We start from the raw sequence: 18,297 nt of genomic DNA on the forward strand, positions 1-18,297 counted from the left end.
GCGGTCATTAATCCAGCTGAACCCGAGGCGCGTCTCGCTGCCCCACTCAGAACTCCAATGAGGGATCGGAGGAGTTCAAAATGAGGCGAGAAGAAGGCCAATTTGTGTGCTAGCCCCAGCAGCAGGACAGGCAGGCACTTAATTCTGCGGCAGCGCATCATTATATGCACCATTTACCAGATGCCCATTTAACATGCAATAATTAGATCAGTCAGTTTGGAGAGAGTGTGGGGGGGGACCAGCGAAGGCGTGGGCTACTTAAATACGGTCCCTTGCCACAACATTAGAAACCCCCTACAGGGTCACTTGTCAAAACTGTTTGAGAGATTAATTCTTTGCAGTGTCAAGGAGAAAAGAAAATGTACAGACAGACTCTTGTTTTTTTTTGTTTCTCCCCTTTGTTCTCTGTCTTAAAGTCTTCCACTGAAATGAGATGCACAGTGCAGAATGGCATTTTGAAGTGAAATTTATCAAAAAATGTAACATCAGATGCTTACAATCTCCGTGGTTATGATTGACAAAATAATGAATAATAATGAGAAAGAAATTCTCTTTGTACGATCAAAGAGCGGGAGAGAAGAGGGATTTCATGAAATGCTGCATTTTACCAACGTGACGCATTTCAAATGATTTCGGTAAGTATGTGCATCGATCTTTGTTTTTAAAGTCATACCAATCCTGCAATCGGGTTCTCAGGCATTAAACTGTTTGCCTTTGATACTGATCATGACAATCTCGCTATGAACCTGTCTATCCACTACCCACAGTGTGTGACTTTTAAGATGCAAACCAGACACAATCCCTCTCCCTTCATCTCCTCTCTATTTGGTTTGGGCTAATAATGCCAAACCCCATTAGAGAGAGAGAATCCTTAAATTTCTCGAAGATGCAACTTTCCCTCGTTTGCAGCCACTGCACCGAGTCCCTCCTCTCCACCAGGAAGCAGATGATAGAGCAAGGAGTGGGGCCAGACCCCGGTCGCCTCCAAGTACGACGGGCCAAAGCCTGTGTGCTCTGTTAGCTCTGAGAAGCAGATGTTGAGTCCTCTGCTTTTACTGTTGCTGTTATACGGAGATGTTAATGGAGTGATTTATGGCCGATATAAAGTGAAATAGGTCATCATCAGCTCTCAGCCCTTTCATTGTTGGCGAGTGTGCAGTGGGGGGGGGGGGGGGGGGGGGGGGGGGCGCCGCGTACTCGTTTCAGCCGAGGGCAGCCATGGAGCGCCGGTACATCTCCACGGCGGGGGGAGAGTGAGCGGTACCTGAAGAGTCAAATGGCCTGAGGAGGACACGGTCCACCATGCGTGTATTCTGCACGGCTCTAGAGAGCAGACTAACACAATGGAAGAGGAAAGGGCGTACTTCATTTGTGTGTGTAGTGAGGCTAGAGTTGTGCCCTGACTTCCTACTGCAATATGTGTGTGTATATTCTGTATTTATGTACCTTATATATAATATATTTATATAGGGTGCAGTGGATATTCGAGTAAAACAGCAATGCATCCAAAAGCTGGGATGTTGCAAAATATAACTTTATTCCAATAACAACCTTTTTATCCTCTTTGACATTGTTTAAGTTCAAAGCTGCATTTTGTTCCATACAATAGCACTTCTTTATTAATAAATAACCATTTATATTAATTCATTCATTAATTTACTCTTACTACTACTACGGAATAAAACCAGCATCTGTTACAGGGTCTGACAGTGAGTCATCTCTTCTTCACCTGGAAATTAAAGGTGTTTTGCAGGGGTAATGCAGCCATTGTCATCCGAACTGTCAGTGTCAGCCGGAGATGATTTATCCATTTAATAATAGAAAGAGCTTTTATTTGTGACCCAGGGATTGGCAGGCTTTGATTGGCTTGAAGACCGTTTCACTTTGCAGATAAAATCAAACTACCTTCAACGTAATTTATAGACGCAATTTTGCAAGACGGTTCTTATAGCTCATATTCAATGTGACAATGCGTACGTTTGTGTGTGTGTGTGTGAGTGTGTGTGTGCGTGCGTGTACGTCCACATGGACAAGTGTAATAAATAGGAAGATTGTATTTTAAGCAAGCTGGAAATTTTGTTTTTGTCTGCTTGATCTGTAAAAAACTGATTCACCCTGAGCCAGTTGAACCTTCTGATCATATTTCACAGTAGAGTCACACACAGTAAAAATACTTCATCTTGTTGAGTCCCTGCTACTTTAGTCTCTCCTTTTTGTCTCATATGTATCAGCCAATAGAAATTATACTCCTGGAATATTCAGAATCTGACAGCTTAGCCAATCAGGTTTGAGCAGGCTGTGGTTGCCTGCAGGTAAACAGAGGCAAACACATTGACTGAAACTAATTCTCTATCAGCTTTTTAATAAATATAGGTGTTAATAAAGACTACCCAAAATGTCGTCTGGACCTAAAACAAATACAAGAAGTATTGTTGTTTTGTGTGAAGAAACAGTCGACTGTAAACATTGTTTACGGCGAAGAGAAGACGGAGCCTGGATATCCGCTGTTCCCCCCCGAAGGCTAATTCATCGTCTGACCTGACCTTCCACAAAAGCCTGATCCTTCTACAGTCACCCATCAAAAAACACTCCCACATGATCTAATCACAGATTAAATCAGAGGCCATTTTTCAAGATTACTTGAAGCTTTAAGTAACAGATTCCCGTGTAATCCCTCTTGTCTGAGCGGTAATGAAGAAAAAGGGACGACAGCAACTCGATCCGTTGTGTGGCCGGAAAACAAACGAGCGAGAAAACACCGGATCAGTCCAGGAACTTACATATGACATTTCATGCCAGCGTAATAAAACGCCATGGAATGATCTTGCCACATATGAACAAGCAATGTAAAGCAATAATGTATCTGCAGGTGGAGGAGAGTAGCAGCCTCGGAGCACTGACGCTTCTAATGTGATCCATTAAAGTTCAGTAGGCCCTGCGCAGGTCTCAAATCAAGGGGGAGGAAACTGACCACAATATCTGCGAGGCGGAGGAATTCATCATCTGAGGATAAGAGGTGTTCTCTCAATATGGCCGTAATGTTTTACAGCCGCTCTGAGGGGACTTTAGAGTCCACAAAGTCTGGTTCACCACTGGCAGGAACTGGTCACTATGAAGCCATCCATTTGTTTTACACAAGAAGGTCATAACATCCGCCACCGCCACTCCACCACGGGGGCTTCCGGTAATGTGCCCACATGTAAAGTCCTTCCTTTATCAAATCAGCTGCCAGCATGTGAACAGATCTTATCTAAAATAATCTATTATGTGAACGATAACTCGCAAATAACATGGATTTGACGCTAACACGCTGGTCTCCAAGGTGAGGCGACAGCACGACTCTCTTCAGATGCTGTGCCCCGTGGACCAAAGGGTCTTATTACTTAAATGAGCTCTATTAGTGTCTCTGTGGGGACCGCTGTGATGAGCAAACTCACAAACCCGCCAGCAAACAGCTTCTGTTGTGCCGCCCCTCGATTGCCCTCCAGTTTCTCACTGATTTACATACAAATTGATCTTGAGGTAAATCAGATGTCACTTTTCTCTGGGTCACGGCGAACACGCTGAGATAATGAAATCAGGGTCCGCTGAGTGCTCCACTCGCACCAGCAACCAGATGGGTCTCTGCGTTAATGCAACGCCTCGGCCTGTGCAGGGGTTCGGCTGGGTGCGCAAACATACACACACACACACACACACACACACGTGTTGGTGTGAGCGCATGTACCTGTGTGTAGGCGCGTGTGTGTGTTTGCGCTTGGAGAAATGACTTAACATTTTCTATTTATTTCGCCAATAAAAAAGTAAATGTGTTTGCTCATGTGTGATCATTCATTTGACAGCTCTGTATAGAATACATGCTTCCCCCCCGTGACTTTGGGGGATTGCTCTGATTTGCTCTGTGAATAAATTTCGCCTCCTATCTGCCCTTGCTTCAGAGAGAAAATACGGAAATTGTCAACACTGGCCTGTGGCATTTTTATATAAATGTACCAAAGGTTAGATGTGTTTGTGCTGCTTGGTGGTCTCTTTTCTCAATATACAGTCCAAAAGTCTGAGACCCTTCCCTTCCACTTGAATTCGATCTATATTCTGTCTCCAAACTGTATATTAGTCCAGCATATAGAATTCTTTATGACAGACCAGTAAATCAATCCTGGAATGGACACCTCCAGGCTTCCTCCTCAGATAAATGACAGACAGAAGAAGGAGGGACCAGGGAGGTGACAATTAGAAGGACAAGAACCTGATGGACCATCACGTCCCATTAATGTTGTCTGGGGACATATTAAAGAACATGGCATTGTGTGCCATGTTTCTGTCATGGGACGGTCCAACATTGGGGACAGTGTGGGTGTGATGAATGATAAAGGTTTGTTGAAAACCGAAAAGATTTAATGAACGCATTTGTATTCAGCACTTATTCTAAAGACGAGCAAAATCAGAATATTTAACAAATTTAAAGTTTGAAAAGACTAGACCAGTGTTTTTGCATATTTCAATTTATTTATAAAATATGTCATATCCAATAGAATACTACTTGGTAAGTATTGCTTCAACATTCACAGGCTGACAATCGCATCAGTTAATTTACTTGAGGTATGGTTCAAAAATACTAAGTTATACTTAAACTAAATGGTCAAGGTTTATCCTTAAAGAAAAAATGCAAGGGCTTCCAGACTTCCTCTATCTATGTAGTATTATTAAGATGTTATCTTACATTTATAAATCCTCTTTACAAAACTCTAACTGGTTATTTTGTGTCTAATTTTTTTGCCAAATCGGAGATATCGGAGGTACCAGCAGGTATTTTCATCCACCACACATGCAAACGTTTGAAATCAATGAGTTAACGGAGCTCTGATGAAAAACACACGACTAGAAGTAAAGTTCATTGTGAAGGATTTACCCATTTCAAAGCAAGCTCCACGGCTTTGATTTTCATGAGGTACCTTTACCGACATGCGTGAAAAGCAGCCTGGAGGATAGTTTGGACAAAGCTTGAAAGTTGTTTAAAGTTGTAAAGAAATGGATTTACTTGTATGACCCTTTGTTGCGTTATTGCATTGTTCAACTCCACACGTCCTTTCAGAGGACAGAAAAGTAACCAGCTGCATTGTCAGTCAAAGGAGGAAATAAATGCAGGAGACGGCGCGGACCTTCTGTGTTGTAATTCCTCTACTTCAAATCATAAATACAATGAAAAGAAAGAGAGGAACGATGTGAGGCCCAGAAGTCATCAGTCAGACTGACAGCCTTGAAATGGAACAATACCACCGTCTCCTCCTCCTCCTCCTCCTGGGCTGCAGACTGTTTTACTATTTGTTAAATAACTCTGGTATTCATGAGGCTGCTTCCCGAGCAGTGTCTCCGAAGCTGCGATCAAAAAGGAAACGTGAAAAAATTACAGCTGATGTGTTCATTTCAGGATCCAAAATACTGGCCCATTACTTGTGAGGGTAGGAGTAAAATAAATACATAAACGTGTCGTATGATTGATGTAGACGTTGTGGAAATACATGCTGAAGTTATAACGGGATGAATATTTAATGGGGGTATATTACACTTCATAAGAAACTGAGATAAAAAAATATTACAGTTCATCATATCTTTATCAACTGGAATTTTTACTGATACATTTTGCAATCAGATGAGCGAGTTTGTTCAGCCCGAATGAGGATCAGTATATCTCCCTCCTTCATAACCCTGTCATCAGAGGATAAGAGAGCTCATAATGGAGCAGTGGTTTATTTTACCCTCAGTGGGCAGCGGGGGCAGTCTCTGGCCGGCCTTCACACTATGAAGGAAATAAATCAAACGGAACAATAACAAAAATGACCAGAGACCTCTCAGGGGCCGGGCCGATCTACTCGGGGTGAAAGAGGTGAGGCCTGACGAGCTTCGAGCCAATGGCGGCGCAGCCTCGGCATAATAAATTTTGCACAAATTGCCTGGTTTAATTGGGTTCGTGATCTGTGGACTGGAGTGTCAGGAGAACTCCAGTAAAAAAGTGGCTGACGAATGGGACTCGCCGATTTCCAGCGCCGTGTAATGCTGTTATAAAGATTGAGAAAATATTGGAGATGTCTGTGGATGGAGACGGAGTTGGTGCCAGGCTCCGTAGCACCTGGATGGAGAAGACCAGGGAGAGCTCTCCACGTGTGGAGCAGGAACCTCACATGCACGGCCTAAACTCCTATTCTATAATAATTTACTCATCCTGCCATGAGACTACAGCCTTTACTCTGAATTTGTAAGATATTCACAAAATGATATTCGTTCAAAATATAAGCATTAAGTATAAAAACTACCAAAATATCTAAGTGATGTTCAGAGAGATCACTGATAGACCAATTTTCCCATTCCTGTATTAAATTATTATTTGTATCATTTGTAGCAATAGCATTAAATTAAATCGCATTAAATTAAATCATTTGTACAATTTCAATACGATCAATAATTAATTTGATAACTAATGTGATTATTGTCAATATCTAACTGTGGGACAGGGAATATACGGTATTTTCAATTGTTAACTGAGAGAACAGTATTGAATTTATACAACATTGTATACGTTTAGTGAGACGCATTGCATTTATGATTAAATAACGTAAAGTCCACACTAGAAGCAGCCGAAGTCATAAAATAATCACAATATTCAACGGTAGGAAAAGCCTGGTCACATTATAGATAAAATGTCTGAACACGTCTCATCACTTTATCCTTGACTGGTCGGCACCTTTGCAAAGCAAAGTATTTCTATGTGGTGGTTTGTGTGAAAGTGCTCTTACGTTCTTAGTGGGAAAAGAAAAGGAGAGAGGAGTGAAAACCTGTTTTAGAGGACTCCGACTGCCTGGACGAGTCGGCAGGCGCACAATCGCACAACATCTGGAGTCATGAGGGAGAGAGAGTGTGTGTCCTCCCACGCCTCCAACCGGCAGGACGACTGTGATACAGACGCACACAAACCAGCAGCCAGTTACGCACAGCTGGCTGCACACGAAAGGTCAACTCAATCAGCATGTAGAAAAGTTAGGAGGGAAGAAACTCGCTGGAAGGTTTTTGTCTGTGCAGCCTTAATTAGGAATGGAAACGATGCGTGGAAATATATAAGGTGCTTCAATCACGTCTGAGGATTTGGCAGAGGGAGATTGTTTGAAGGCTTTGAGCAACGCAGACGAAGATTCTGTACAATTTAGTTGCTGGTGGAAGAAAGTGTACTTCTGAGAAAGTGAAAATAAAAATCAGTAAATCAGAAAAACAGCCATTTTTTTTTATATTACTGCAGTGCAAGGTTCCAATGAATAAACAACACAAAAATGCAAAATGCTCGTCTGCAAATATTTCCCGTGAAAATCATTCATATCTACAGTGATGCATAATGTATTTAAAGTTTATAGGTTATTGTATATTCTCAACTGCTATAGAGATTGGCTGATACCTTTATTTTCAGTGTGAAAGACCAGTGGTATCACAGACAGCACTTAGCACTGTTACGGCACAGTAATTAAATTTAAACACCCTAAGAGAGAGCTGACTTTACAATAATGGTTTGATTAGTTATCACTCCCCATTGCAGATGATATCGAGTCTTTTAATCCAGTCAGACGTCCACATCAAACTGGCTGAGCAGAGATTTGTCTTTGATTCTGCCCCACATGAAAACCTGGTCCCCCCCCCCCACCTCCAGTGAAGTCAGACCCACCCACAGAGGAATGTAACCAGCAGTGGTCCTTTCGCCCTGAGGGACCAGCTCAATGTCAGTTTTACTCAGCAACACACACACACATACACACCTGCACACATAAACACAAACCCCACACAAAATCTGGACACGGGGTCCTTGGGGGGGGAAGAAGGATGTGATATGGAAATCCCTGTCCGCTGATATCTTCCTCTGATAACTATGTGTGAAGGTCGTTTGTCCCCTGGTTTGGCACGACTGTATATAAATCACTGTGGAATTGGCATGATGGGTATACGCCATGGCAGCTACTGCCTCCCGGACTTTCGCGTCCACCCCCCCCCCCCCCCCCCCCCCCACACACACACACACACACACACACCATATCTTCTCCTTGTCACCCGTAACCCAAGTAGATGTGCAAAATAAATAATGGCACATGTGGACAATTTCATCCGTTAGAGTCCACTTGGAGCAGACAACATCTTAGCGGAGATCTCTATGTTTTTCTCAGCCTAACAGTATCTTGACATTTCAGTTTGCTAAGTTATCCAGGTCAGAGTTTACAGTAGCAGCGGATCCTGGTTCTGAAAATAAGGAAATTACATATTTAGTAGCATTTGTAGGGCCAAATATTAGGCAGAGCTCTTAAAGTCGTCCTCACCTCCAGGCCACATTACAAAAAGTATTTGCATTTGCACATGTGCCCTTTGTCTTGAGATTATTGTCAAACCATAGATACAGTTTGGTTTCCTTTGATTTAATTTATTATTCGTTTAATATCTTACGTTTTGTGACCATCAGGACATCTGTTATCTCCGGTGGCTCATTAGAAACCAGAGGTTTGACCTTTTGGTGTCCTAGTGTCTGGAAACGTACACTGACGGTGACGCCACAGCTCCTGATCTAAAAAAAAACAAACACTACATATCTGATCACATTTTGAAGAAATTTCGATCATTTAAAGGAAATCCATTAGAATATAATTGAAAGATAACTGTATAATCTCAAATCATCGCTTTATTTAACCTCTGTGCCACCATCATTCTGTGCTGTGTTGTTTTACACACAACACAGAGACACACCAATGGAAGTCAACCATGCTGAACTGAAATGGGTTTCTCACATCCCCATGCAGATGGCAGTCCGCTATGTGTGTTGTTCATGCACATGTGCACGCATCTGTCCCCCCCCCACCCCCTCTCTCTCTATATATGTGTGTGTGTGGGCGGGCGGGGGGGGGGGGGGCTACTTCTGAGAGCAGCAGGTTTGGCCCCCGAGGCGATGACAAAGCGATCAAACTCTATGTGTCACATATAAATTGCTTTGACCTTTTTTTTCCTCCCAGACTCATGGCTCGATGGCAACAAGGGACATTTTACCCAACTGGAAAGAGTGCTCAAGTCCGCAAAACACGAGGAAATGGCAAGCGAGGAAATTAACAGCGGTAAGTGTTTGTCCTCTACGGGGTCGAAACACGCCACTTTGTTCCCTCGTGTTTATGCTTTGCCAATTTACCAAAAGACTTCTACGGGGGGAAAAAAGCATTGAGCGTTTATTTCAACGCTGTGGGTTCCTACAGAAAATTTAATTTGCTTTATGGTATCGGCAAGGTTCGATTGTGGAAACAAAATGTTGCTCTGTCTCGTGGAAAATCTTGCTGGAACAAGCAGACAGGTCAGCAGTGTTAATTCATGTGCGCCGAGCTGCCCACTCATGCAGCGTTTACCATTTTACCTCTTAACCCTATTAAGTAGAGTGGCCATTTTGTTTTGGGGCTCTCAGTTGTCACACTCTTGACCACTTTCGTACATTTGGATTCTTGATGGCTGCATAAGTGGACTTTGCAAATGAACCTGTTGTCTGTAGTGGCCATCTGGCCAGAAGTCATGTATATAAATGGACCTCCAGACACTTGACTTCTGTTGCTAGCTGCCGTGATTACTCTCCTGGCCTAATACAGTATTCATGCATTAGAGTAGGCATGCATTACCTTCTCACTCCTCCTCATGCTGCCGTCGGTAATTGAAATTCTTGGAGTGCGCCATGTATAATAATGGAATTAATTTCCCGTGGAAGCGTATATGATTGACCATGCACAGGGAACAGAAGGAACAAACTGCATGTTCAAAGAGGAGGAGAAAATAGCAGGTTGTGATCCATATTGTTGGATTCATGAATTGATCATGGAAATGATGGTAATAACATTATTTAAGATGATATTTATGATTACCCTTGAATCATATTGTTCTGTTTATACTATTTAGTACGTTCAATGGCTTTACTACGGCAACAAATTTGCCAATTAGATCTTCTCTTGTACATAGAAAACAAATTCTTCAATGCAATAAACTGTTATTATAGCAAAGACAGCACGTGTGACCATTTCTTCAACACATTACAATACGGCCGCCATGAATTCTAGGAGGGTGTAAACGTCGTTGTGGGGATTGGGAGGGCGGGCACAGAAGTATGCAAAGAGCCCTTTAAAGGTGGGAGGGAGACTGAGCCAATGATCAAGCCGCTTTCACCTCTCATGCAGTTAATGCTGAACAGACTGCTCCTGGCAACCCGAGTCCAGATGACATCAGATCACAGGACATCACAGGGAAAGAACAAAGGCTCTCACAAGAACAGCACTCACCATGTTTTATGAGGGCAGTGAATAAAGGGCAGCAGAGCAGGGACGCATATGCCCGGCGCTTAAAGAAACTTCTTTCCAGCTGCGCTCAGACATGCACTTAGGTCCGGGCATTTCCTTAGAGTTCTGGTGAAACTGAGTGAGAAGGCAAATGTCGGACTCAGCGGCTCAACACATTTTCTTAAACCTTCCCACAAACCTAATAGGAAAATGTCAGAAAATGATAGAATTATGGGACATTCACAACAAGCGAGAGGCTGTGTTGACTAGAACAATACAAATATCTCAGGGAACAGTTCATATACATGTGTGGAAGATGCCAACAATGGTGTCAACTTGATTGGAAAGACAGGAACCAATAGCATTTGGCAATAAGCAAGAGGGATAAATCATGTCCCGCCCACTGCAGACATTTTCCTGTTATGAGCGTATCTGACTCGGCTTTAGACTCATACAGGAAGTGAGAGCCGTTCTGTTATATAGACGTTTCAAAGCTTTGTGTAACTATCACACATGATCAGAGAGACGACTTGTCCAATAACCGTGTCATATCTGTTCCTGCTAGTTTTTATATAAATCAAAACAGCAAAAAAGGATGACTAACCTCAGGGCATCAATCCCAAAATGAGAAAAAATGAAAATGTGAATACGCAAAGATCCAAATCAGGAAAGGACCCAGCCCTCATAGGTTAATTTGTGAAAGAAGCATAAGACAAACACACGATTCATTTTCAGTCAACAACAGGGAGTGAGGTTATCGAGGAGGGGGGTGGGGGTGTGTGCAATGGGAGTGTGATGAAAACAGTGGGCTCAGCACAACAACAGCATATGTCCCAGCCAAGACATATTAGCCTAATGAAATGTTCACAGGCTGTAATTGTGGTAATGAGTGGATGGACTCTGCGGAAGGACGCGAGTGATACGGCAGCAATCAAGCAGCGTAGAGAAGACGTCAGAGGGAGGACGCGCACCCGCGAGAGATAACTGTGATCTCACAGACGTTTTCAGGAGAATCACCTTGTTCAGCGTTTTGTAATGTTTTTGTGGTCATATCAAAAGCCATTCAACCACAAGGCTGTTTTTTGCTTTTTATATTCACTTTCATCTGAATTCCAAACATACCCCACATACTTTGTGGAAGCAAGAAAGACTCTAGCTTTGAACCAAAAACACTCCATACCTCTTTTCATAAAATAGATAAATAGCCAGGTTTGGCCAGTAGAAGCTGCAGTTTGGGTAATTTTCGATAAATAGCCTCAATCCTTTCAACTATAAGAGGTGCCACCCACGTATACTGACGACAGCGTATTTTCAGAAATGAACACAGATCAAGAACAACACTATCACATCATAAAAGGCGAGGATGCGGCAAAGACGGCAAATAATTCAAAAGGGGAACGAGTGGGCGGCGGGAGAGGGAGAAATAAAGTGAACAGGGGAGAAACACGGGAAAGGTGAGAACACATCCAAGGATGACAAGAGCCGAGAGAGGGAGTTACAGAGAGACATTAACGGGAGAACTGAGTCGGATTCAAATACCCAATGATTACATCTCTTAACGTGTCAAGTACATTTCCATTTAAAGTGCTTGCTTAAACACCCATGAAGAGGTGTTCTGCGGCTGCTATGCACACAGTAATGACTGGGGAGTCTCCTAAGACCCTCAAGCCGTGCAATTGTCACTTTGTTCCTCAGTGCATTGGATCATCAGCCCCATCTTTGAATTTACTACTGCACTACACTGTGGTGGGCAGCAGCGCACGACGGGAGGACACCGACGTGAATGGGCGGATGTTACACGGACCACAACTATTTTCCAGCAGCATTATTCAAAATAGATGGTTTCAGAATACTTCGCAAGATGCTGCAGTCATGTAGAAGCAGCAATAATTGACTGTGGCTACTTGGGGCCAGTGGAATTAAATTTAAACTTAATTAACTTCACTTTATGTCAATAAGGATCAACTCAATTGTCACCCTTGTATCTCTTATTTGGTCTTCTCCGACTCTGGCTCTGTAGCTGCTCCAGTTGGTTCACCAGCTAAGTTTCAGTGACTTATTGACGAGAGCACCGAGAATGTAAATGAACAGTTAAGTTGTGAGGTCATGAAGAGCAATGTTGAACTGTGCTTAGCGACAGGGATGATTACCGGATAATGACAAATCCTACATTTTAGAATGGCAGCACAAATACAGTAAAGATGAAAAGCCATTGAACTGACTTTGATTCTATTGGGTACATAGCAACATCCCTCTTAAGTTTGCTAACACTAGTTGATCATAGGAAGCTACTGAAGCTGCAGCCATTGCATTATCTATACCACTTAGTATCTGACAGTCTCAGGGAGCTGGAGTCAATCCAGGCTGACTCGATAGAGGTGGGGTACATCACCAGTCCCTCACAGGGCTGATATACTGAGACAAACAGCCATTCACACCTACCAGTCTCCAATCAATCTAACCTGCATGTCTATCAGGAGTGTCTGGAGCAAACCAACACAGACACGGGGTGAACATGCAAACTCCACATAGAAAGGCCTCGGTTGAACCAGTGTTGCTATGTGTGCAAACCACTGCACCCCCGTGCTGCTGCTGCTGTATGGCTGACAGGTGTATTCATTCGAGCAAGCACAGCTTTTATTTATGTATTTTGTAGTTTGTGTATTTAACTTTGTATGCATAAGCATACTGCCTTAAAGACATAAATACAGAAACATGAACTGCAGCCAAATTCCCATTCACGTGGGCACAATGACAAATATGACATCTTGGAGTCAACATCCTCATTCACCTAAACATCCTGCTGACTGCATCCAGCATTGATAATCCTGTCACTCCCTTGAGGTCCATGTATTAAAATGCAGTGCCGTTGCTTGCCTCTGTGAGAGGCCCTTATTATTAAAGTGCCCTCACCTGCTAACACATTACAGCCCGTAAACAACATGAATGATGTGCCGAGCGCCGCAGCCTAACACACATTTATTAAATTACACTTTTCCGCCACACATCAGCTTTCCCCCTTTGATTCATTCCCTTTAATGAGTTTGCTGATGTAGACTGGCATGCTGTAATGAAAAGGTAAAGACAAGCAAGCAGGAGAGCCATAAATAAGTCTCGGAGCATGAGGAATAATGACAGGAGTTTAGTGTCCAATTAGATTAAAAGGCTCTCTGACACAAAAGCAGGATGCTGAGTGCACTGCTCAATGAGCCCGTGAGTGACATTGATTAACGCTAAACGGATCTATTACTCTCATCCGGGGGTTCTGATCAACAGTTCTACCTGCCACTTCTCCAACACTGGTTTCAGGGGGGGGCACCTACTGTATTTCTATTCATGCAAATGTGTCTCACGTTAACTAGGTTGCAGATCAACAGAGTTTGATATCCGGATGCTCGAGGATGTTGGGATTATTTTGTGTTTCCACCTGTTAATGCTTATTAATCAAATCAGCAACGGGTTTTAATCTGTAATGTATGAGTTATTTGTGTCAGGCATCGTCCTCAAATCTATGTATCGATCCGATATCAGATCTATAAAGTATATTAGTTTCACCCAGATAAAAACAACAATATCTACCTGGAAATCCCTTCTCCTTCTTTGCCGCTCCAAAACAGCAGTTGTCCTGTACTGCCACTGGTGAGAACTGTTTTTAGAGCAGCGAAGAAGACGTGATTTCTGGCGGTGCCGCGCAAAATGTCAGCAATTGTGATAGTGATATTTCATTCTGAAAGGTTAAACAACAGTGAGTAAAGTGTGCAAGACTTCAATTATGAGGGGGGGGGGCACTCGTGTTGCCAATCAAAACCCTAATAGAACAATAAAAGCTATTATCACTTCCTAACAGGGTTAGCAGCACATGCACTGTTGTTTTTAATGAATGCACTGTATTAGATCGGTACTCAGGATCATCCGTTATAAGAATCTGTGTCAGGAATGAACAAATTATATCAAAACATCTCTAAAAAATATATGATAGCGGGACAACATGTCCTTCTATCACTTGTCATATGCTTCAGCTGGCACCTTCCATTTTAGCCGAACATTAGAGATTTGGTTTTGCGGAGGAGTTTAAATCTGTTTTGCTGCAGGGGAGCGAAACTACCTTTTGGATGTGGCTGCTCATTATTCTGCTGACAGAGCGTTATGGATCGCTCCTGTGTTGAGGCGAAATAGATGGGATGATGAGCGATGTCCTCCAGTGGAGGAGTATGTCAACACGTTTGACATATAACACAGCTTACATTAACATTCACAGTTCACAGGATCTGCAGCGCACCGCCAGGACCACAGAGGTGATGTTATGCAACCGACTCTATTGTATGAGCATAATTTGTCGTGGTTTTCTTTAACCCCGGGTCTGAGGTCCCCATCTGAAATCTGTGCACTCTTTATTACAGGCCAGAATCCGTGTGTGACTCATCAATAACATACATGAAAAAAAGGTTAGCTGTCCGCCACCGGTTTTTCTTATTTTAATACAGTGGAAATGTGCTCTGAATTCTTGAAAGAATGGAATAATCCTCAATGTTCTCAGGCTGCTTCTCTGATAAACACCGCGTGTGTCATGTCTCATTTTCACATTTCATGCACTGAGGGAATATGTTTCCCCCACAGTTGTTACACTAAATATCAAGCAGGAAAAAAAACAACATTATCCTGTCTGTCAAATCCAACATGGCGAGGTCTTGAACCTGAGTGGCACACTGATATATAATGGGAGGAGGGGGGAGACTGAACTTGGTTTGAGGAAAAAAATTACAAAGAATAACAAGTCACTGTTGGTATAGTGTTACTGTCGCTGCCGAGAAAGTAAAACAGACGGGAGGAGGCTCACTTCCTGTCTGGCTGATGGGTGGTCCGCTCCGGACCTTTAGTTAAGTATAAGCTAAGTATAAGATTTGTAGCCTCATTTCCGTAATGGGATCCAGCCTCCACTCTCAATATGTGCAAATTATTACGCCTAATATTTATATAGGTAAAACAAATACATGTCGAGCAGTTACTTGTAATGTAAGAACACCAACTCGACCGACTTTAATGGAGGCGTTTGCAGAAGTAAAAGCTAAATGGGCTGAATGAAAAAAATACACGATCACAGGTGTGGGGTTGACTGGAGATGTTCAACGGCAGCGTGGCAGAGGTGAGACATCGACCTCAGTCTCCTTGACAAGCATCTGCTGCGTGCAGTAAAAATGGATGATGCCTTATCAGTGATTTTTCCACAGAGGAAAGAAGAGACAGATTTGAAAAATGATGCAACTGATGCTGGGGGAAGCAGATAAGTCATGGCTCTACTTTCTTAGGCACAAAGGACCACGTCCAATCGTACATCTTATAGGCCTAGCGAAGGTATATACAAGCATCCTACCCATTATGAACAGGGTATAGACAATAGATGTGACAGAAATTAGAAATTTGTGATGTAAATCGGTGTAAAATTGCAGAGAATATTCATGGAACACACAGTTTCCATTTAGATTCGGACCATGTGCACTCACTGACACTGTCCATTGTCACATTTAACATCAGGTCCTTATGTCGGTGTCCTTTGGGGGATCTGTTTCAGGAGGACTGCGGACACTATCGCACTTTTGTGTCCGTCTAACTAGAGCATAAAGGCTGCGTCCATACCTAAGGGAGGCTCGTGTTGGATGTTGGCCAAGCTTGTGCTTTTTCAGCTTCTCTGTTTATGATTTTCACGGACAGAATTTTCATTTCAACAAAAATCCACACCCAGCGTGCCGTATCGATTTCGAGCCTGACTATTTGCGCTGCATTAAGGCTGCATTAATTGATTCATGGCGACGAGGGGGACATTAAAAATAAGCCGACAGACACACAACCCTGATGACTTACGATTATCCGAGTTGTGTGGAGTTCACGTTCGGGTCTTTAGCCCGCTCAAGACGTTCAGCTCTCCTCGGCAGCGGGTCGTTTTGTGTGTCATTAGCTGCTAAGCAGGTAGCATACAGGAGATTTATCAGAGCTTATTTTCCGGAAATGGTTGCTTGCTGCCGACGATAAAGGAGTTGATGGGTGCAGTAAAACCATTCAGTCATGATGGGGGGGGAAAAGAGGCTGAATGGCTCCATAGCGCTGCAGAGGTCAGTGATAATTCAGTATGCAAATGTATCCATGTCGTTTGAATATGCTTTAAAAAAAAAACAATGCACAAGCTCTTGCACATTTCACCAGCATGCAATTTGTCTCTGTGAATTTGTCTGCCTCCTTTCAAGACGAATATAATTCTGGACCTTCCTCGTTCGTTTAATATCTTCCACATATGAAAAACTCAACTCCCTGCAAACTTAGGGCTCCCACATGCCAGAAAACACTTTGCAAGGCCATGCTTCTCACCTTGTGGAGCACGAGCATTGAGCCATTCTCCTCTGTTGCGGTAGAAAAACCATTCAGCTACATTTTTTCCATATGGGGTTTTGAGTCAATTTGTGTTTTCTCTCGTCCTAAACGTTATCGTTTAATTTATTTATTTTGCAGTGGATAAAGTCCCACCCACACATCTGGATATCTGGATCTTCCCTTCCACCTCTTCATTGCATTCAAACTCCACATCACCAAGACAACTCCACTGCAAAGTTCATGTGCTCAGCAAAGTTTCTTTTCACTTTCTTAGGAGACTTTTATTTTTCTTTAACTTTTTACTGAGAGACTCATCTCCGGTGGAGAGGCCATGTTCTATTCAGGGCACGTCATCTTGTCTTTTGAAGTAAGAGTCCAATAAATGAATAAACACCACCGATGTGTACGTATAATGTTGGTGATGTGTTCCATATAAGTGAGGCATCATGTAAAGAAGGACTAATGTCTATCAAACCCTCAGTGGCGGCAGATAATCTTTTTAGTGCAGCTGTTAAATTACAAGTTAACTCGTTCTAATGGCAGAAAAAACTTAATTAACTAGGTGAGCCCCAGGGGCTCGAGCAAAATGCCTCCCCAAGCAACGGCATAGAGCAAGAATGACCCCCAGCTACCACAGACCTGCTTACTGATACAGAAAATATGATTGCTTTTCATATTCCAGTGAATTTTTCAACGTTTTTACATTTTACCTCGGGACACAGTCTCTCAGAGCACATTAGAGCAGGTGCGTCGCAGGAAAAGGGGCCGTGCATGTGGGCGTTATTAGCTAAATGGAATTTTAATAAATAACACTGAAACATAATGAAACATAAGACAATGTGAAAGACGGAATTAAATGCTTGTTGAAGTATGCGAGACAGATAATGAGATGCAGTAATGAAACAGATGAGTTTAAGGAGGTGCGTATTACGGCGTGTTCAATTTATATGTTAATCAATCCGCCTAATGGAATGACCTCGACCGGGTGCCAGAGGATAGGAAAACGATCCCACCCAAAAGTGTTTTTTGTGAATTTTGAAATCTCATGAGCTTATCCGGGAGCCGGGTGTGTGCCTGGTGCTACAATAACCCATTAGAGAACAGGCTAATGAGGTGATTTATTCGAGTTACGCAGCAGCACCCACAACAGAACCTACGCGATACACATTCGGGAGTCGGTCTGCGCAGGGTGCCTCCAGCAGGGAGCAAGTGGCCTTCTCACCCCCTGTGCGTGTGGGTATGAGGCGGACGGATGGGTGACAAACGTGCCATTACTGCCGCGGCTCCATGTAACCTTTCTGTCCTGAAACAGAGATCCTGGATGTCTGTCACGCTGACCCTCCTTGTTAGAGAGACACAGAGGATAATAAGGAGCGGACAAATGATGTGCTTCAAACCCCCCCGCTGTGCGACCTTTGACCACGTTCGCACTGTACCCAGGATTCCGTGCCTCCCGGAGGTCGGTGGCGTGATACAACTACTGTACAGATGAGAAGCAGAAAGTATAGAATCAGAAGATGTTATGCATATTTCTGCAGCTGTTTAATGACGGGGTTTTTTTTTTCTTCAAAAAGCCGTATGTGGGCGTGTTCTGTGGAGTCAGAAGTCG

This window comes from Platichthys flesus, chromosome 19 (genome assembly GCF_949316205.1).
Source record: "Platichthys flesus chromosome 19, fPlaFle2.1, whole genome shotgun sequence".
Classification (NCBI taxonomy): Eukaryota; Metazoa; Chordata; class Actinopteri; order Pleuronectiformes; family Pleuronectidae; genus Platichthys; species Platichthys flesus.